Source organism: Vicugna pacos, unplaced genomic scaffold, assembly GCF_048564905.1.
Source record: "Vicugna pacos unplaced genomic scaffold, VicPac4 scaffold_21, whole genome shotgun sequence".
Taxonomy (NCBI): domain Eukaryota; kingdom Metazoa; phylum Chordata; class Mammalia; order Artiodactyla; family Camelidae; genus Vicugna; species Vicugna pacos.
In genome coordinates this window covers 7166924-7189383 of record NW_027328742.1, presented here as the reverse complement: position 1 = coordinate 7189383, position 22460 = coordinate 7166924, and the positions used below count along the sequence as shown (strand labels likewise).

The 22460-nt window shown below is 45.2% G+C and overlaps 2 long non-coding RNA genes across 2 annotated transcripts in view; both read left to right on the top strand.

Moving 5' to 3' along the window:
• Positions 1-22460, top strand: part of LOC140694313 (uncharacterized) — a 317389-nt gene that overhangs the window by 202042 nt on the left and 92887 nt on the right. The window lies entirely within an intron of this gene.
• Positions 9524-22460, top strand: part of LOC140694311 (uncharacterized) — a 36475-nt gene continuing 23538 nt past the window's right edge. Inside the window, exon 1 of the long non-coding RNA XR_012070041.1 lies at positions 9524-9660. This is a non-coding gene — a long non-coding RNA (uncharacterized lncRNA). The remainder of the gene's footprint in view (positions 9661-22460) is intronic.

Sequence of the window (22460 nt, the reverse complement as noted above, 5' to 3'; positions counted from 1 at the left end):
ATGCACCAGATTTGATGCCGGAACTGTTCCACCAAAAGAAATCCCTTTGTCGTAATATCTTTTGAGGAAAATATTATTCTTTAAGGCTCTAACAGTAAATCGTAGAACAAAGCATGGAACATTTCTTGTAGTTAATACATGTTCATGCAAAAAGAAATGATCTTTTCATTAAACAATGTTGATTTTAATAACTTTTACAAATGTGAACATTATTATTCATAATTTAAGTAACCAGATAAAACCACAGTTATTTATTATGAAGATTGAAAACTATTTACACAGTCTCTTAATTAGAAGTAGCTTTATTAGAAGACTGAAGGGTATTTAAAAGATGGAAAAATACCCATGATGACACCATCATTTTTATTAACTAAATATCAAGAACTGTGCAGGGTTAAGATTTAACCCTCTGCAAACTGCCAAGTTAGCATGAGGTAGTTTGTGGATGCTGCCAGAGGACAGGACACTCCCCCAGGATCAGAGACAAAGGACTTCCAGCCAGCACAGCAGGCAGCCTGTGGTTCAAGTTCATATTGGTTCCTGAGTTCCTTTCCTATTGCTGTTGTAACAAAGGACCACAGACTCAGTGGCTTAAAGCAATACACATTCATCTTCCCACTGTTCTAGGGTGCAGAAGTGCAAGGTCAATGTCAGTTGCTAAAACCAACGAGTGGCCAAGGCTAAGTTCCACACCGAGGCTCTTGGGAGGGATTCGTCTTCCTACCTTTCCCAGCTTGCAGAGGTGCTCACACTCCTTGGCCCAGGGCCCTGTGTCACTGTGACCTCTGCTGCCACTTTACATCTCTGTCTCTGACTATATAGATATAGAGGAAGAGTCTTCAACATCTGGTATGGACCCTTTTTCCTAAATGGACATTTTATCCCTATTTATGTGCAGATGAAAACCCCTTCCCTCCAGGGTGCGGTGGCATCAGCTCACAAGATGACCACTCTGGGCTTTAAATGTCCCCTTTGTTTTGTCATCAGGGAACTTCTCTCTCCATAGTTAGCTCTGTGTTACATTGTTGTTATATTTTACCCGGAATTACTGAAAGTTTTACTTAAAAGAGATCCTAATTAGCTCTGTTTACCTGTTTCCAGAGCTGAAAGCTTCAGTTCTAGAGTATCTGTTTGATTTTTCTTAAAAATACATTCCAGTATATTTCTCTGGTGAAAGTCTCTACCCTGTTATCTATTCTCCCATCATTTCCTTATTTTCTTGAATATATTAAAAGTATTTTATAGCCTTTATTGGTAGCTCTGATGCCTACATCACCTGGGGGTTTGCATCCTTTGTCTAATGCTCCTTATTCTCATGTTATCTGTCATATAGTCTGGACATGTTGCATGTCTAGAAATTCTTTATTACATGGCAGACATTGCAAATGAAAAATCCATGTTATCTTCCGTGAGAGCTTTTCTACCTTCCCGTTAGGCAGACAGTGTGAGGGACTGATCATGTCACTCCAATCAGGCGCTGAGGTGGATCAGGACTAAAGTGCCTTTTTTCTTAAAACAGCTTTGAGGTATACTTGGCAAAATAATTTTCACACGTTTAAAGTGTACAGCTTAATACATTTTGACATAAGAATATCCCCAAGAAACCATGACCACACTCAAGACAGTGAACATACCCATCACCCACAAAGCTTCTCTCCTGCCTTTTGTTGTCCCTCCCTCCCTCCCCGTCTCTTCCCCTGGGAACCATTGATCTGCTTTCTATCACAACATATTGGTTTGCATTTTCAAGATCCTTATATGAATGGATTCATGCATTATCTACTCTATGTTGTCTGATTTCTTTCATTCAGTGTAATTATTTTGAGAATCATCTGTGTTGCTGTATTAATAGCTTATTTGTCTTATAGTAGAGTATTGTTTAGTGCTGAGTTTTTACTGAAGAGTTTATTGTGAGCAGTGTTTGTATAGACCATCATTTCTTTCTGCATTTACTTCTTGATGGATGTATGGGTTATCTACAACTTGTGCTATTATAAATAAAATAGCAGTGAATATTTGGTTACAAGTCTTTGTATGGACATATGCTTTTCCTTTCTAAAGCACCAGATGAGGAATGTCTGGATTATATGGTACATAGGTGTTTACCTTTTTAAAAGAATCTGTTAAAGACTTTTCCAAAATGGTTGTACTATTGTAAATTCCTCGTGGTGTGTATCAGTTCTGGTTGCTCTACTTCCTTGCCAGCACCTTGTAAGGTCAGTCTTTCTAATCGTATTCTTTCTAGTATGTATGTGAACTAGTATCTTACTGTGGCTTTTAAAAGTATTTCTCTAATGACTAATGACATCTTTAATCAGCATCTTTTCATATGCTTATTATCCATCTGGATATCTTTACTGAATTGTGTTTTCTGGCCTCATTCATTCATTCAGGTGTTAGAATTATTATTGAATTTTGAGACCTCTATTCTGGATCAGATACAAAGAGAGACCTTTATCAGATTTATGATCTGCAAATAGCTTCTGTCTATGGCTTGTCTTTTCATTTGCTTAGCAGTGTTTAGAAGAGCTTTGAAGAGTCTTAATGTTGACAAAGTTCACTCTATCAGTTTCTTTTTAAAATAGATGATACTTTTGGTGTCATAGCAAAGAAATATTTGCCAAACCCAAGGCCATAAAGCTTAAGCCTATGCTTGTTCTCCTAGCTCTTTTATAGTTTTAGATTTCCTATTAAGATCTATGATCCATTTTGAGGTAAATTTTGTATATTTTGTGAGGTGTGGATCAAAGTTCATTTTTTTTTTGTGTATCACTATCTAATTGTTCCAGCACTACATGTTGAAAAGACCCTTTCTCCACAGCATCCTTTTTGAGAATCAATTGTCTGTATAAGTGTTGGTTTAGTTCTGAACATTCTATTGTGTTCCATTATTCTATTTTCCTGTTTTACACCAACACCATAATTTCTGATTACTGTAGCTTTATAAAATAAAGTCTGAAAATCAGATAGTGCAAGTCTTCCAACTTTGTTTTTCTTGTTCAAAGTTGTTTTGGATATTTGGATCCTTTGAATTTTTATATGAATTTTAGAATAAGTTTTTAAATTCCTTACATCCTGTTCTGCCAAAATTCCACCCATGTCTTTGGCCGTCTCCAAAGCCACATTTTCTGAAGAAGTCTCTCTACATCCCAGGTGAAAGGAATTTCACTTTTGTCTGTGCTCAAATCACATTTGATAATATTTGATTACATTTAATCATATTTGGCTGTATGTACTTGTCTGATCTTTCCAGCCATATAGTAAATCTCAAAAGATTAGGAATCTTGACTTGGTTCCCTCTGTGTGCTGAGAAACTAGTTCTATGCTTTGCAGGAGTGAGCCCTGCAGTAAGAGGTATCTGCAGCACACATCTAGCTCATTGCTTGAATATTGTCAAGGAATTCTGCAGATTTAGAATTGTTTATTGATTGTTGTCTCCAAGACGGCTCAGTCTTTTTTATTTCTATTGCTACTGCTGCAGTTTCAAAGAACAATGGGCTAATTATTTTCCAAATATCAAATCATACTCTAATTGTGTTGTCACGCAAGTTATGTGCTGCTGTGTCTTAACAACCTGCTTAGTGTTCACAGGCTCCTTCACTCATGGAACATTTGGGAGAATGTCATATCCTTAGAGATAGCAATGCTGACTTTGGCGACCTGAGCAGCAGTATCTGAACTCACTCCTGCTGTTTTTCCAGTGTCCCCTCTAGACCTCCTCCAGCCCTCCATGGGGGGCCCTGCAGTTCTGCCCTAGGAAAGCCTGTTGCTTCTCAGGAAGACTTCCCTATGAAACATAATCATGTCCTTCTTGTGGGGACATTCAGTCCAGAGACCTGAAAGCAGGGGAAAATGTTTAGCCTGCTTTTGGTAGAACCTAAATTCTTCCATATTTGTTAGAAGCAATTTCAATGAGGAAACTGTTTTGGCATCTAACAAATCAGCATAAATGACTGATGAGGAAGATCAGCTTCCCCATCCCACTCAGTCATCATGTTGATGTGACACTCACATTGGCAAACATTTTCTCCTATGAGCAACGTAAAGTTCAAGACGTTATGAATGGCTTTTTGTTTTTATTTCTTAGTCTTTCCACATTCACTGTGTCTCGTGAGATTATATGAATCCTGCTTATTGTCAGCCCAGCACTAAACTTTTTAAAAGGATCACGTGTTTAAAAGGCTAGTGGGCAATTTTTTAGAAGACAGAAATCCTTAGATTTTGGTCCTAGAGTTGAATCTTGGTTAGTGGTGAATGAAAATTCCCGTTAAAATTTTAAATTCAGTGATATAAAGTCTTAAAAATAGTTAAATATTAGTCAATTTCATTAAACACTATAAGAGTTATTTACCTTTAAGCCTGTTTCTGGGGCAATTTTGCAATGATTCCCTCCCTTTATCGATTCCCTCTTTATCAGAATCCTTGAGAGGCCCCTGTCATCATTGTCACTATCGTCATCATCATCATGGAACTGATTCTTCTGGATGATTCAAGGAAAATAAAGAGATGGACGGGATTATGTGTAGGACAGTGTGTGCATATACAATAAGAACAGCTGTCAGACATTAGATGCAAGATACCCATTTCATTTAGAGAAGAATGTGGTCATGAAATCCTGATGTGGTGAATGAAGGAAGCGGTGGGAACAGGATAGTCAATGGAAAGGAGGAGGAAGTGAGTGAAGTGGAGAGCATAGGTCCTTGGTTAGTTGATCAGCACATTGGTGAGAATGAGAGGAGTGTGATGGCAGAATCATGTCCCTCCCCGGCCACAGGGTAGCCACCTGTGCCATGTTACTGTACATGGCAAAAGGGATGACAGATATTTTAGGATAAAAATCTTAGAGGATTTCTGTCTCCTAAATTGTCTATTAGTTAGCCTTTTAAACCCATGATACATTATTAAAGATTAGTGCAGGGGCACAAATAAAAAGGATTCATATAATCTCACCAGACATACTGAATGTAGAAAGGATAAGGAAGAAAAACAAAAAGGCACTTATAAGTGCCTTGAACCATAAATTGCTCATGAGAGAAAATGTTACACAAGGTGAATGTCACAGCCACATACATACTGCCTGAGTGGGATGGGACAAGGGGATCCTGAGATGAGACAATAGGGTGAGTAGCCCGGATTGTCCAAGTGGGCCCAATGTAATCACAGGTGTCCTTAAAATGGAGGATATTTCCCAGCTGAGTTTAAAATCAGAGGGAGGTGTAGCGATGGAGCAATGTTCAGAAAGGCTGCTGACCATGAAAATGGAGGAAGTTGAGGGGCACAAGCTATGGAAGGTGGGTGACCTCTGTAAACTGGGGGAAAAAAAAAGGAAACATTCTCTTCTAGACCCTCTAGAAGGAAGGAATCCTGCTGGTACCTTGAATTTAGCCCAATGAGAACTGTGTTGGATCTCTGACCTACACACCCATAAGCTGAAAATTCTGTGCTAGTTTAAGCTATTAAGCTTATGGGAATTTGTTACAGTGGTAATAGGAAAATAACATAGTGAGCGGTAGTGTAAGGGATTAAAGGTGTAGGATCGGGTGTGGAGAGAATTCTGACATTTACCGCTAAAAAACAACCAGGTGAAGTGGGAAGGTGATTTAAGGAAGACCTACCTGGCAGGGCTGTCAAGCAGACTGGAGCGAGTGAAGCCTTGGAGTTAGAGGAATCAATTAAACCTCTACAAGGAAAATAAGAAATAAAATGTAACAGGGCTTCAGTGTTAGTAGATGTAGGAATGGAAATGGGTAGAGAGATATAAACATTATTTTGAAATTAGCTACAGGTTTGATGACTGCATATTTGGGAGAGTTAGCCAATGTGTGGACTGAATGCATCCCCTCAAAATCCATCTGTCAAAACCTCATCTCCCAGGGTGATGGTACAGGGAGGCGGGGCCTTTGGGAGGTGATTAGTAGGATAAAATGAGGTCATGAGAGTAGAGCCCTCATGAATGGTATTAGTGTTCTTATACAGGGCCCCAAAGTGCTTGCTTCTCTCTCCTCTCTGGGCCATGAAGATAGTGGGAAGACAGCCATCTTCGAGCTGGCAATCCTCTCCCAGATACACTGACCTTGAAAGCCTCAGCCTCCAAACCGTAAGGAATATGCTGGTTGTTTAAGCCACCCGACCCACGGTAATTTGTTACAGAATCCCAGACTGACGAAGACAGTGAAGAATGCCACTGCGTTTGGCACTGATTGCCTGGAGAATGCTGAAACCCAGGAAGTGGGCAGCACAGACGTTTACTCATTTAATCCTGCCAACACTGTAGGGGATAGAGTCAACATATTCCTCGCTATTTAAAAGGTAAGGAAAAAGAGGCACAAATAATAACAACGACAACGACAACAACAACAACAACAACAATAATTTGTCCAAGATTCACACAGAACTCCCTGGAGGGAGAGTGAGAATTAATACTTATGCAGGCTGGCCCCAGAGCCCCTGCTCATAACTAATAAGTCAGATCACCTTGCTTATTTGGATCAGTTTTTTCAACTGTGATATGAGTGTACTGTGTCCAGTAACTTATAATTTCAAAATACCTCACTGTAAGGGAATCATTAGTTGCAGGCATTACAAACCACAGAAATCTAGACATACAAAAATAACTTGTTAGGGCAAGATAACCAATAATGTTTTTAAATATTATACCTGCTGACCCTTTGCAATAAAGTGTTTATTTATAATTCTGTCTGGCTACAGAATAACATCATAATCCTGCATGTGGCTGGTGGCTCCCGTGTTGGACAGCACGGGTCTAGAGAATTTAAATAACTTGCCCAGCCTTGCCCAGGAAGCTCGTGGTGGGATCAGAACTATAGTCTGGGACTGTTCCTTCCTATCCAACAAGTCCCTCATGGAAGTTTAGAAGCTTCTCCTTTGGTGCCCAGATGTCTATCCGTACTTATGACATCTGGTCAGGTGCCCCGGCCTGCTCCTGAACATCAGCCAGAACCCACTTCTGCTCTTTTTTGGCGAGGTAATACCTTCTAGCAACTTTCATTACCTTCTTGGCATCAGTTCTTACCTGGAAGGGTAGTGGCTAGAGATGGAATTGTGTCCACATGACAGGTTTTTCAAAAATATAGTAGGAGTGGTCAAGAGAAGATAACCTCAGGAATACGAGTGGAAGCATGTCATTTAATATACCAAATGCGTACTTTCAATGTATGTTTGTGTTTCCGAGTCCAGGCTTGTTCTACTCGTGTATTACAGGCCAACACAACAGGAGACAAGGATTTGGGGCAAGAAAGAGCGGCTTAAATTTGTAAAGCCAGCGGAGAAGATGGTAGACCAATGTCCTGGAGAACCATCATCCCAAATCTGAATTCAGGCTCTTATATTAAAAAGCGGAAGCGGGAATGCTTGGTTGTTGCAATCTTGGTGTATGAATTCTTTGTTGTTAGAATCCTTTGTTCTTGCAGCTCTTCACCTGGGTCAGATCCTTGTAAACCTCCAACAAGCAAATGTTATTTTCTATTTTGTATCTTGTTATCTTTATACGAATGGAAAAGTGTTAATATCCTTCAAAGTCAGAGCCTTGAGAATAGGGTCTCCTGTATATTTCAGGATCTAGGCTACATTGTTTCACAAAAGGTGCAGAAACAACAAGACTAAGCCTAGGACACAGGGCACAGGGTTAAAGTCAAAGGAACAGATCTAATATGGATTCAGATTTCTTCTTTCCTATTTCAGTAGTGCCATGGGGAAGACACTTTGGGCAGCTTTCTGTAGGGTCCTGGAGGCTTTCTCTCTCAGCCTCTGTGCACCTCTATTGAAAACCGGTCAGCGCTATTGGCCTGCTGGAAAACCACTCCGCCTGTTTTGCCCTGAAGTTGTGTTCTGTTTATAACTCATCTCTACTCCTTGGAAAACAACTCAATAAAGACTCAGTTGGTTTTCCACCAGCCCTGGGCAGGGGTGAGGGATAGCATGTTATTATTTTATAAAAAAAAATATATAAAAGAAGTTTTAAAACAACACTGGACACATAGGAGAGAGACAAACAATGCTTCCTGGCTTAAATCAAAAGTGATGACTCAGTGAGTCTATGGCTGCTGTATTTGCTGAGCTAGTTACTCCATTGCTCCATTACACATTTATTTTAACTGAAAAAGAAATATATGCATATGGATAAAAAAATTCAAACAGAGCAAAAAATACTCAAGTGAAAGAAGTTTTCCCTCATCCTCTGTTCTTACACGCCTCCCTGGAGATGCCAATGTTTACAATCCTTTGTGTGCTGTTCCAGATATTCTATGCACGTTCCCACCAATGTATGTAAATTCCTTTAAAGTTTTACTTATTTTTAACTTAAAGGGACTTAAATCCTCAAGTGGCTTCTGCCACAGTAATAGAAAAGAAGAAATCTGACTCCATATTAGATCTGTTCCTTTGACTTTAACCCTGTGCTCTGTCTCCTAGGCTTCATCTTGCTTGTAAAACAATGTTGCCTAGAGCCTAAAATATACAGGAGAGCCTATTTGGAAGGCTCTGACCTTTAAGGGTATTTAACACTTTTCCAATCATATAAAGATAACAAGTTGCAGAATAGAAAATAACGTTTGTTTTGTTGGAGGTTTACAGGGATCTGACCCCGGGAGATAGCTGCAAGAACAAAGGATTCTAAAAAGAAGGAATTCCTACACCAAGAAGTTTGCAAAAACCAAGCACATAGGAAAGCAGCCTGAATTCTGACTTGGCGAGATGGTTTTCTAGGACATTAGTTTGCCATCTAGGTCTACAGAAACTTGCTATTCCATGCCCCAACACTTGGTCTCCCAACTTACTGGCCTGTCCTGCACTGAGGAGAATGAATTTGGACTCAATAACACTTCCACCTACCTAGCAAGCTGGGTACTGGGACTGAGGGCAGCTCTCCCACACACAGGGGCCTACCGTGAGCCCTTGATTATTCCCAGAGGTTGGGGTGTGGTTTACCCAGGAGGGATGGGGACTATACACCAACACTCAGGCAGTCTGCTCCTTCTGGGGCTCTGACATTTTACCTCCCGCTCCCTGCCAGCCCAACACTTGGGACAGTGGAGCTAAGGCAGAGATCGTGCCTGCCTGTTTCCCAGCGTGTAAAAGGGGAATATGTACTCTTCCCAAGGTAGTTCTGAGAAACAACACCTGCGGGTGCTTGGTTCCCGGAGCAACAGTAAACCTAGCTCCTTGTGGGGGCAACGGGTGTGATACCCGTAAGGTTTCTGCAGAGACCTTAGCTGGAGGGCTGGGCCAGGGACGTAAAATATGAGCTGTGGGCAATGACGGGTTAGAGAAGGGTGTATAGGCAGGACTGCTGCCTCCTTCGGGATGCCCCAAGAGGTAAAACGCTTTCTCCCCATCTCTGCTACTCCCCTCCCAATTCCAGATAACTGCCTTCTCTCTGCTCCTCCTGTCCATGTGTCTCCCTCCACTTTTCCCCTCCTCCCCTTCTCCTCCCCTCTTCTCCCTCCCTCGGTTCCCCTTCTCTCTCAGGACCCAGAGCAGATCGATGGCCCTCCTGCGCATGCGCAGTCGCTGCCAGCTGGACCGCGGGTTGGAAGTTCCAGCTCCGAGCCGGGGATCGGCCCCAATGGCTTCTCAGCTCTGTCGCCCTGTAGGCCTTTGGCTCCTGCCTGGGGCCGGGGCCTCTGGCTGTGGAAGTGCAAGGTGAGGGGATATCGGGAAAGGGGTGAGGCGGCTGCGGGAGGGCGGTCGGCGTGTCGCAGCCCCCCAGGGCGCCAGTCAGCGTGTGTTCAGCTGGATTGCTCGGGCCAGGCCCCTCTGCCCGCGTCACCTGCCCCGGCGCCCCGGCCACAGCTTTCCAGGGCCAGGTGTGCCCCTGCCGCCTCTGGCCCAGCCGGGCTCCCCTCAGTCCGCGGCTGGCGTCCCCTTCCCCTCTCCCGCCCGCGAGTCCTCTCCTCCCGGGCTTCCTCTCCTTGGCCGCCGACCCGTCCCCACCACTGGGCGGGCTGTGTCCCGGGTGGGCGAGGTCTGCACACCCGGACGGGGCGGGCGGCTTGGGCTGGGGCTGGGGCTGGCCTCCGAGCGGGGCTGCAGCCCGCGTCCCCCACCCCGCTCTCCCTGCCCCGCGACACCGGGGCTGCCTTCCTCTCCGTTTCCCGATCCCTGAGGTCGAGATTAGCGGCGTGGGTGCTGCTCCCTGGGCTGAGAGCCCGCGGCTCTAACGCCCAGCTTCTCCTGATGGAGTCGGGAAAATGGAGCAGCAGTGCTGAGGGAGCGTCTGTCTCCTTGATCAGTATTTCTGCCCCAGGTAAGTACCTTGAACTCTTTCAGGTGTTATGATGGCGGTGCTTGTTGATGTAACGTGTTTTTATACTGAGAGGAATTACAGTGGTGAAAGCAGGGCTTTGTTCAGTTAAAAATGAGCTGAAGGCATGAGGCTGTCTCATCCTCCATCCTTCACTCTCCCAGGGTGAAACGTGAGACCGTTGATCTTAAAAAGATACTTATAGTCCCTAACTAGTCCAGCCCAGCTATTGTGTGTTAACAGGAACAGCACAACCCGAGGCGTTGGAGACCCAGTGACACTGCACTCCTAAAGAGCTCCTGGCAAAATCTGGTTTGTTTTGTTTTGTTTTGTTTTTCTTTGTTTTTCTTAAATTGTGGGACAGACTAGTAGTATAGAGGGAAAAATAATTGGCAAGAAGGATGTTTTCATATAACAGCTTTATTGTGATATTGTTCACACACCATGAAGTCCACCCACTTAAATGTTACAATTCAGCAGCTTTTAGCATATTCACATTTGTGCAACCATTATTATTCCAGAACGTTTTCATCACATCAGAAAGACCAGTTGAAATGCATGACCTATCCACCCCTTCCCAGTGGTGGTTCTAAAGAAGTTTCTTGGCTGTTCCTGACCATAAATTAACTTGTTACATTCCATGAAATATCTAGAAGGAATTCTAATCAGAATTGCAATGTATCTGTCTATCAAAGCAGGAAGAATTAATGTCTTTATGGCATAAACTTCTTCTACACATGAATATATCTGGGACCCTATCTTTTCATCTATCCAGAGCCAGGCCTATGGGAAATCCTCATTAATTCTTGGGTTTGTGAATGATGAGGTTCAATACATCATTAGATGCAACTGTAGCCTTTCACTGAAGAGAAAAGTAACCTCGTAGAAGCCAAGTGATTCTCTGATGGTTAGAATGAGTGACCGCCAGTGCTGGAGTGTTCGAGTGGACTTGGTGCTTGCAGAGTTCTCCACCACCTACAGCTAAGGGGATTACCGTGTTCTTTTACTTTTTTTTTATGGCGTTGCTTTTATTTTTACTTATTATATAAAATTATTTTTTATTGAAGTGTAGTCAATTTACCATGTTAGCTTCAGATTTACAGCAGAGATTCAGTTATAAGCTTATGCATATGTATATAAATGTTTTTCAGATTGTTTTTAGTACAACTCATTACAAGTAATTGAAAATAGTACCCTGTGCTATATAGTAGGTCCTTGTCATTTATTTTATATTTATTAATGTGTATCTGTTAATCCTCCCTTTCCTGCCTGCTAACAACAGTTTGCTTTCTATGTCCATGAGTATTTCTAGCAGCACCGTTTTTGCTAGCAATATATGCTGGTTGGCTCTTTTCTGTTTCAGTAATTCCATCTTATGTGTGGGCGTTTTTCTTCTGGTGGGCCTGTGTGTGGTGTGCACACGTGATAATAGAGATCTGTATTTGGGAGGACTCCAGGCCTTGTGTAGTCCCTCGTATGGAGCGCCCACTGAACTGATGCTTGAACTTGGAAGAAAACAGTAAAAGTTGGAATTTCCACTATGGTTGAGACTTCCAGGTTTCTATAACCTGTTTAGCCCACCTAAATGTTGGCTGCACCCATACTGGATAATTTGGTGGAACTTCATGGTATGGTGGTATAGAGACAGGGCCTTGTATGCTTCTTCTCTTTCCTTTTTCTAACAGTCATTCTCCTGGGCCTTCCAGGTACTCCCCCAGAAGGGCCCAGGGCTGGCTTGGTGCTGCACTTAGGCAATATTTGTTAATAAGTCCCTTTCCTCATCTCTTCTGAGCCTCCATTTCCTTCTCTGCACAATGAGGGCTTAGACTAGATAAGTGCTTTTCAGTTTCTTTTAAAGCCATGTTTCCTTTGAGAAACAGAAAATGCAAATCTCTCCTCCCATCCCAACCCTTTAGATTTTGACACGTCCTCCAAGGAGTCACATAGCTCTTTGTGGTAAATTGATGTGATTGTGATTCCACGTGGCACAGAAAAGACTCTTCAGAGATTGATTGCAGGGAGAGGGCAGGAAAGGGGCAGTATGTCACACTTTCTTGTGTGAGCACTGGAGCAAAGGTTGGGTTTAAATACGGTGTCTGATGTGGCATCTCTCTAATCTTGCACAATGTGATAAACCTCTATCCCTAGTTTCTTAATGTGTCAAGTTGGGGTGGTAATATTTTAAGGCTTTTGTGAAACATTATACACATAAGCCATTTGTGTCTCTGTAGATTCAAGACCTGCTAGAGAGTCGGAATTTCTTTAAAAATACATATATATTGTCCACAGCACTCTGTCTGTGTGTATTTTGAAGTTCCTGGAGGGTGAGGGTTGAGTGTAATGTCCATTGTGGGACAGGTGGCCCATGGGTCTGTGTGCCTCAGATTTCCCCCTCCTCCCCAGTCCTCTTCCTCTCAGTCCAGGATGAAGTTCCCTAGTAGATTTACACAGAGGTCTTGTGGAAATGGCTCTTCATTTTATTGTTTCACCAAGGAGGGTTGCCATCATGATCTCTGTGGTCAGGTTTTGGTGACCTGAAGGCTATGCAATTGGGGATTTCTATTTAATAAAAAGAAAAATAATTACAAATACAAAATTAGACCTAGGTTGGTGGCAGGGGCTTTTGAAAGTGGGGGCCATTAGCTTTGTTAGCTTCAGGTGCAGTGGCCTCTGGCCACGAGGACACATCCTCATGCTCTGAAGTTGGAGGGACCAGTGGGTTCAGTGGGACTATTTACTGAGTGCATCTCATGGGCTGCGCATTGTCTTAATTGTACTGTGTGTTCCTTATTTGAGACAGTGAGCTCATTTAAACACAATAGCCTCTTTAAAATATTAGACTTTTTATTTTTAGATGTAATGTAGATTCCCATGTAGTTGTAAGAGATAATATGGAGAGGGCCTATGGACTCTTTGTCCAATTTTCTTTAATGGTTCCATCTTGCAAAGTTGGGGTACTATTCATTCGTGACTCACTAACCCTTTTAGGTTTGTGTTATTGCCCTCATTTCTATTTATGAATAAACTGGTGTTGAGAGAAGCACACAGGTCTGCCCAGGTCAACCACGTGGTTAGTGTAGATTTGGGTGGAACGTGGGCTTGGCATTTCCAAGCAGTACCATTATGATGGTCTGTGGCAGGGAGCAGCATTCACTTTGCTTGTTTATTCATTCATTCAACAAACATTTATTGAATAAACTCTGTGGTTCAGATGCTTTCATAGGGTTATCTGATTCTTCAGCAGTATGGAGAATCAGGTAATATTTTCTTTTTTTTTTTTAATATGAGAAAAATATCTCTGAGAGGTTATAACCTCCCCAAAGGAAAAATAGCTCATAAATGAGGGATAGTACACTTGTACAGTTCCTTCTTCTTATGCAGGTGGTACCCTAGGCATTTTACATCTGCATAATTCCATAATCCAGATATATTCTTGTAAGGCAAGGAGTTTTTTTTTAATTGAATTATAGTCAAGTTTACAATGTTGTGTCAATTGCAAGGTGGGTTTTTTTTTGAATTTTGAGTTGAGAAAATATTTTTTGAGGGGGTTAGTTAAGTTTATTTATTTGTTTCATTGTTCTAAAATGAGGTACTGAGGATTGAGCCTAGGTCCTTGAACATGCTAAGCACATGCTCTACCACTGAACTGTACCCTCCTCCCCAAAGCAAGTTTTCTTACCCATTATTCTGCACCTTAGGAGTTCAAATAAATTGGAGTTGAAATCCAGATATTTTGATCCTACTATGGTTCTTTGCATTATATCCTGCTGAGGGGTGGGGAAGCAGTTCCTTTATTCATTCCTTTATTCAGCAGTTTTGAGCACCGACTGCATCAGGGCCTGCCTAGGTGGTTGGAAACAGAAAATAAGAAATGACCCTTTTCTGCAGGGGATGGAAGCCTAGACCAAAAGCTGGGTAATGTGATCTGAGCTTCAGTAGCCATGTGCAGACTCTGAGGACAAACTTATCCACGATTCGCTTGGACTTCCCTTGCCTTCTGGATGGTGCACACCAGGTCGCTGCAACCCAGTGAGGCCCGCAGCCCACAGCACAGTATGTACATCGATTTACACTCCCTTCTCGGCAGGGACTGCAACATGAGCGCCCCTGACTACGTGCAGTGTACTGAGGACCACCAGACTCTCCCCGTTGTGGTCCAACCCGTGGGGATCATCTTAGAGAATTTCTTTTGCATCTATAATGGAATCCCCTTGGTGAGCCAAATCAGCCCGTGCGGCTCCCAGTGGGCACTCTGTATCTACTATAGGTATCACTATGTGCCCGAGAATGGATGGAGTGACTCCCAGACCCACCGCAATGTCGTGGGCCTTGTCACCATTACCAACTGCCTCTTGGCCGAGACCTTCTAGAAGCTCCACGCACAGAGGAGCTGTATGGCACCACGCTCTACGACTCTCAGCTCTTTGTCTTTTGTGCTGCATGGGGAGGTGGCCGAGCAGCCGCGCACCGACGTGGCCTTCAATCTACGAGGACTGCAGGGTGGTGGAGAAGAGGATCGACAACGTCACTGAGTCACTCTTCATCTTGCCCAAGTCCAAGTGGCTGGATGGGGCCCCCGAAAATTCTGGGGAGAAGACCCCCCTCCTCTACATCCTATTTGAGTAGGAGGACATCGTGGGACTGGACACAGACAGCAGGCAAGTCAACCTGAAGGCCGGGCCACCCTGGCTGTGTGAAAGATTGCTTCCCTACATCCAGAATGGGATCAGCAAGGAGGAGGGCTGTCTTGTAGCCAAGGCGGAAAGGAGGTGCAGCCCGCCGGCTTTCAGACGTTTAAAAGTAAATCTGCTTTTGTTTCAGAGAGATTCTTTTAGGGTTAGTGTGGACACTTACTCCCCCTTTCCAGCCAGGAAACTTGGTGGGACCCCTGGAGTTGCTGTCCAATAGCGTAGCCACAGCCACTGATGTTAGGAGTGCTGGGGAGGAGGCTGGTCTGAGCTGAGATGTGCTGTAGGTCAAATGCACATCAGACGCTGAAACTTGTCTAGTAAAAAGAATATAAACTATCTTGTTACTTTCTATATTGATTACATGTCAAAATGATAGTATTTTACATACAGTAGAATAAGTAAGGTCTGCTCTTAAAATCAGTTACTTGTTTTTTGTTTTTTTTTTTACATTTTAAACGTGGCAACTGGGAAACGTTATTTACATGACTCTCATTTCATTCCTGTTGGACAGCCTGTCCTGGGACAGTTTCATCCCTTTGCTTATAGATGAGACTCTGATTCCCGAGACGCAGAACGAGGTGCTGGTTGAGCTCGGGGTGGAGCCGGTGTCTCCTGCCTCCCAGGCCCAGCACCAGCACGGCTCAGGCCCTCTCCCCTGCCTGACAGCCACCATGCCAATTTAGGACATCAGAAACACTGCCAGGGGCATCCGAATGAGCTCCTTATGCAGTGAAAGGCGTGTCACGGAGAATGGAACAGAGCAGGGAAAAATTCGTCCTCACTTTGTCCCTGTGATTATGTCAAAGGCCCCACTCTGCCTTGGAAGGGCAGACGAGCTCTTCTGGGCTGCCTACCCCCTCACCCTCTACTATGTTTCCCTGTGTATCTTTCAAGCTGTCCCTCGGGCAGAAGAGGGTGAGATGTCTTTGCCGAGAGGTGGTCCCCCTTTACTGGGGAGATTGAGGGGAGCTGTGTCCCCCCCGGCCTGCGGTCTCGGGCCTTGAGTCTCGAGAGCATTCATGGCGGTCCCACAGGTAACGGTCGGAGGACATGACACGTGCTGCCGGGCCCGCTGTGCAGGAGGGTCTCTGTGATTGTCTGATTCTAAGGTCAGATTCTCCTTTCTTGTTGTTGGTAAGATGGAGGAGAAGATGCCAGAGAATTGATAAAAAGAAAATCCACACCAGTCCTGTGAATGACAGACACAGGGGATCCGTGTCCCACCTGCGTGTGGTGCCTGGCAGGCTCTGGATTAATTTTCACTTCCTCCCCGGACATTCCTCTATGGCTTAAGGAAGGGGAGAGGCATGTCGTGGCCATGATCTGTACTTGTCCTCACATGGTCCTGTGATCTACATGCCCACACTACCCTTCTGCTCCTTGGAGATGAGGTGTCAGGTTTAGGAAACTGGGCACTGCTGAGGGCATAGCTGCCAGAACCGTGCTACACCAAGGCTGGCTCCGTTCACCTCACCTGTCACCTCCTGTTGAGTCCCAAGGCGTCATTCAAGGTAGGTGCATCGGTGCAATGTAAGCAGGGACCACCTTCTCGCCCTGGACAGACTGGTGGGTGAGCAGTGGAAGCCCGGAGCCCTGCACCAGCCCCCAGGCCAGTGCCTCCTCTTTTGTCAAAGGAGGCACTGGTGACATTTTTGCTCAGCAACTGCTTGGCTTTGAGTCTGCAGACCCACCGGAGAATGCCAGATTGTTTTTGCCTTTTGAAGTCTGCCCTTGGGATTTGGTGGAGTAGCTGGATGTGTGCTTAGCCCATAGTGGTTGACACTGTCACCATTGTTTACCCAGAACCTCGTGTACCAGGCATGGCTCCAAGCATCAAAATACAGCAGTGCATTAAACCTCCCTCCTTGTGGGTCTGTCTGTTTTGGTACCACAAGGGCTCAGCCAGCATCTGAACGTCAGTGAGATAACGCGGCCAGTGAGCTCGGGTCAAGCACGTTCTCCTCCAGTCACTTTTACTCCATAGTTACTTTTACTATTGCACAGTCATTAATTTTTTAAACAATGCTTTGGTTCAGGAGCAGAACCTAATTCTCCCCTGTTCCTCTTGGTGGGAGTGAGTAACATTGTCCAGCTTGAAATGTGAACACATTTTGTAGCCCAAAAGCTGTCTACACGCAACTAGGTGAAGTTTTGGCTTGGGGCGCTGACCACGTTGGGGTCCCCCAGCAACACCGCTCCCCTCAGGCCCCTGCCTTCCCTGGATCAGGAGGTGAGGGTGGGTCTCACCGTCCCCGCGTCTCTGTCCTCATCACACTCACGTAATTTCTTGTAAATGCTGTCAGTTATTTTTGTTCTTGTGTGTTTCTTATTTTCGCTTTTCCTCTTTTCCTTTTTCTATTTTCCTTTTTCTCTTATACCACCCTGTGAGCATGTTGTTGGGTCTGAAAATGTGGGCTGTGCACACCCTGCATTGGAATAGCCAGATCGCCCTCTGTGCTGTCTCCATCGCTTTAAAAAGCAAAAACTTAACAGTTGCCATGATTCATATATTATCCTAGTCATCTTCTTATTTTCTAGTTTTTTGAAATTTTTGCTCTGTTAGCACATCACCCACTGGAGTTTGATACCTGTTAAAGTCCTTGCTTTGAGGAACCTGTTTGTTCCTCCTTATATTTGGTAACAAATGCTCTCTTACTAATTTTGTTTATTTGTTTTGAAGAAGAGAGATGCGAATTGATTTAGGCGGCTGCTGAGGGATTTTTTTCATGGAGTATTTAAACTTGGAAAGTCAAAATCTGCAGCACCTTGCTTGATTCTGGCTTTTACACAAACGTGCTCGGCACACGGTTCCTGGCTGTCGCTGTGTGACGTGCGTGACGGCGCTTCCTGGCCGGCGGTCACTGGTGAGGAAGTGGCCGGCTCGGGGGTGAGCAGCTGCAGTGGACTCTGTTGGAGGAAGCAGTCACCAGTTTTTTGTTTTTTTGGTTTTATTTTTGCATTCACCTTCCCAGAGCCATTTACTTTATTTTGCATTCATAGAGGGGCAGAAGCGGGTCTAAAACCATGCCACTCTTTTGTTCCCTTTATGAGGCTGGTTTTTCTAAGTATCAGGAAAACATTGCCTTGTCCTAAGGAGCTGGTTCACTTGGATCTGGTGGACACAGGGACCGCTAAAGGTGACCGTAGCTTCCTCTCTTCTTCAGCCAGTGGGTATTCAGAGCCGGGTCTGTGGTTTGCCTCAGCAGCCGTGCAGGCCTCCCTGCACCGGCCTTTACTTTTACCCCTTTTTGGCAGTTAATAGCTGACTCTGTGTCTGTTGCAGCTGATGTCCACCACTGACGGCCATGTCGTTATTTTGCGGTAGTGAGTCTCCAACACCCCTGTCAGCCGTGAAGGGACCTTGCATTCTCACCCCGACCCTGTTTCATCTCACCCAGGGGAAGGGTTTGGCCACCACTGTCATACTGGACATGAGGCCTTGTTTCTCCTTTCATGCTCTGGTCCAAATGTGGACACTTCATCCTTCACTGACTTGGTCTCGCTTGAGACAGTCCAGACTTTCTGAAAGAGTCCATCACATTCTGGGGGGGGGGGAACAGAACAAAAGTAAGAGTCGCAAGTAGGAGTCTAGGCTGTCTGGGTAGGCAAATGCAGGCTGGGATCTGTGATGTCTGGTCTGTGCCCTGGAAACAGGCCTTTCCCGTGGCTCCCGAGAGAAAAGGGGTCGGAGCGAGAACAGACTTGCCTGGGTTCCTACCATCCTCATCTACTCACTGACATGAGTGTCAGCTAACTAGGAGCTCCCCCAAACCTCAGGCCCTTCAAAGCTCAGACCACGGGAGATCCTTGAGTCCCTTCTCCTGGTCCTTCTTTGTGAGAATCCAGTGCCTTCTGAGGTGACCGGCAGCAGGAGATGCCTATCCCTCCAGGGAACTCCCATCGGAGGACTGTGACTCAGTGCACCTTGCTGTGAGCTTAACGTTTTCCATCCGTGCTCCCTGCAGAACCAGACTTGAGACTGGCTTAGCGACAGAAATGACAAGACTGATTCCAGGGCAGGGCCAGGTGGAGGGAACAGTGGAAATTGAATGTGACCTCAAAAACCTAGGTGGGTGATGGGGCTGTTACTAAAATGGGGATCCTGGGAGGTACCTGCCAGGAATCGAAGTCTAGAGTAAATGGTGGTCATAAGGCTTTTTTTTTTTTGACATAAGGCATTTTTAAGATGCCATTTGTCATCCAAGTTAGGACTTCCAAGAGGCACTCGGGTCTATGAGCCTGGGGCTCAGGTGAAGGAGCCGGACTAGAGATACACGTTAGGATTCGTCATTCTTAGCTGGTGTTCACAGCCGTGCAAGTGGATCAGCTCATCTCAAGAGGTGCAGACTGTGGCTGGTGGGGGCAGGGCTGTGCCTGGTTTGGAGGAAAGCCCAGACCATGCAGCTTTGGTGTGTCAGTCAGCGGCGTTTGTGATTTTCAGAGGAATGGCATTTATCCTTAAGGTTCTGGGGGGTGGGCAGGGCCACCCAGGAAGAAATCTGAAGGGAGGGTTTTGGCCACGTGTGCGCATCTTGGGACGATCCAGAGGCTGCAGGGTCCACAAGGGGAAACTCCTCAGAAGCTGGAGTCGCAGTGGGGAGTTGGAAGAATGTAGTCACACTCTCCTGTGAGGAAGGGAGGCAGGCCTCGGGAGTCCGCACCCTAGCGGACTCTCTTTCCCACGAACAAAAGGCAATCAGACAGAAGATTTGAAGTGAGAAGGGATGGGCGCTGGGAGAGGAGCCAACCTGGAGAAAGGTGGTTGAACAATTCTGGAATAGTCTCCCTGAAACATAGAGTTAAAAAAACCCAGACTCTTAAGAATATTGATAGTGACTGGGGAGGAGGCAGTTGTTTTTCTGGCCTCCTAAGGGTAAGGTATGTATCCAGGGATACACAGAAGAATTGGGCAGTCTGTTCCGGGGGCTTCACCCGTACCAGGGGGAAAAGTGCAAGTTTAAAGGGGGAGAAGGGCAGCTGAGGGAAACTAGCCAGGCCCCGTGTCACGTACCAGTCGGCCGCCCTACTTGCGTGTTGCATTCACATCCATGCCTCCCAAATGGGCGGTGGCAGCCCTGTTTTGAAGATTGGGAAGCCTTCTCAGAGGGGTTAAGGAATTGGTCCGTTTAGCGGCTAGTAAATGCTGTAGCAGAATTCAAGCAGGGCCTTGTCAGACTTCAAGGGCATGTTCTCTCTACTAATTCCGGTACCTCCCCGTTGTACCTGAAATGGTGAAGTGAGTCAGTTTCGGAGCCTTTCAGAGAAAGTACGCTTTAAGTGCCTCAGGACTGTTGCACAAAGCTCAGTGTTCTTTGATGGTTCGGAAGCACCGCAGTGCTTTTTGCTCCACAGATGTAAGGTCTTACTCTTTTGACGATGGTGTGGTTGTAAATGACGTACAGGTGCAAAACCACACTTAGCAGCTTCTGAAGGGAAACTCTCCAGTTCTCCCTTGATCCGCTTTCTTCCACGGGATGTAACTGTGCTGCAGCGTAGGCCTGAGCTTTCCGTATGGAGTGAGGGTTTGATATCCAAATTTAACATAAAACAGTCAGATGGAGAAAATCGAAGATGACAATATATTTTCGGGTTTCATTAGACAAGATATACTATCTGTTAATGGCCCATAAAGTGAATGAAATTGAGTACAGAACATTGCATTTCTTACTTTCTACTGAGAGATGTCTTCCAACATAAGATTCTCTGCTTTGGAACTTCAGCTCTGCCACTAGGGCGCCTGTCGTTGTGTTGGTGTGATTGCATTTACACAGTGCATGTAGTCTGGGCTTCCTTAGCCCCAAACACTCCAGTGCAGAATCATAGGCTGCAGCCAACACTTAGTTATACAAATACTTCTAAAACTATATGATACCAAAAGAAAATAAATAAAAATAAAGAGAGAGAGGGAGATTGCCTTTATCAAAGTTCCTTTGGATTTTAACTGCAAAGTGTTGTTGAGCAACTCTGGTTTCCTTTGGATATGAATATATACATTTCTTTGCATGTAACTTGGATTTTAGGCTTGAACACCAAGCTCTTGTTTTCCATGAGCCACAAAAATCATAGCCAAATGACACACGTATGAAACATTTTATTCTTTTTATCTGAGACAGAATCCTTGAATTTGGGACTTGAGCTGTGATTTTGCTGTTTGCTCTTCCCACCCCTCTTGTCACCTCACTCCTTTTTCCCACGTGGCCTCCAAGAGTTCATGGTCTCAAAGGAACAGGTGGACAAATACCAGTTGGTCGCCAAGAAGTGCTGCTGTAGACGGAGCCCAGCCAAGAGCTAAAGGACATCATCAGGGAGGACTTCCTGGAAGAAATTGGCTCTACATTCAGTTCTGACGACAGAGTAAGAGTCAGCCATGAGAAGGAATCAAGAGGGTGACTCAGGAGGCAGGAGCAGCCCGGGTAGAGGCCTGGAGGCTTGTGGGGTGGGGACTCGGGGAGACTGCCCTGTGTGGTCCAGGGTGGTGGGTGACCCTGCTTTGAAGGACACTGGAGAGGGCCTAGCGGTGGAGGGCTTTGGAGGAGCTTGGTTTTTACTAGAACTGACACAGAGGAGGCAGTGAATGGTGTCAGCAGGAAGTGACCTTTAGGAGAGCAGCTCTGCCTGTCCGTTTGAGTCCCACCCCTTCATTCTTTTATTCATAAGACACGCAATTCTGAGTGCCTAGGGGAGAGGGGGTGGACCCACAGTAGTAAGCAAAATGTACTTGCTTCTTGAGAGCTTAGCAGTGTCAGAAGTTGACTTAGATTAAAATGTTCTATTAACACAGCAGGGCACCTAATCCAAAGTGCGGAGGTTGGAGGGAAGGAAGGCTTCCTTGACAAACAGTCAAAATGAACCTGGAGGCTAGTGGGCAGTAGCAGCAGGTCACGGGGCCCCTGAGGTCACTGGGGACCTGGTACTGAGGTGATGATAGGCAAGCAGGGTCGGGGGTGGGGCTAGAACTCTACCAGGGAGCCTCTGAAGGGTTTGAAGGGGGGAGATGTAATCAAATTTGTGCTTTGGGAAGGCTGCCTTGGCTGTGTGTGTGTGTGTGTATGTGTGTGTGTGTGTGTGTAGCAGGGAAGAGGGGGAGGGTGTCACCAACTGGGAGGGTCATTAGAAGACCATTCACAGGCTCGGAGGCCACCAGTGGGAGAGGGGCGTTGGGACTGCTTGGGGACCGCAGGGGCAGTGTGGATGCCGGATTTCCTTATGGGGAGGACTTGTTAGCGGGGTCGCTCTAGCGACACCTTGTGGCTGGAAGTAAACAGATGGAGGCCGCCAGGTGGACTTACCTCTTCTCTCCTTCCCTGCCTTGTGTGATGATCTTAGCTCTGCCAACATATGGAAAAGAAGAGCTAAGTTCCAGAGTAGCCCAGGACTTTGCTGAGCTCGTTCAAGTGAGATTTGATAGGATTTAGTCTTGTGTTGAGATCTGTAGGTTAACTTAGCTAGAAACGTCCCGTCTTTTGGATTTCCATAGGGGTATTAATTCTTGATAAAGATTGCTTTCT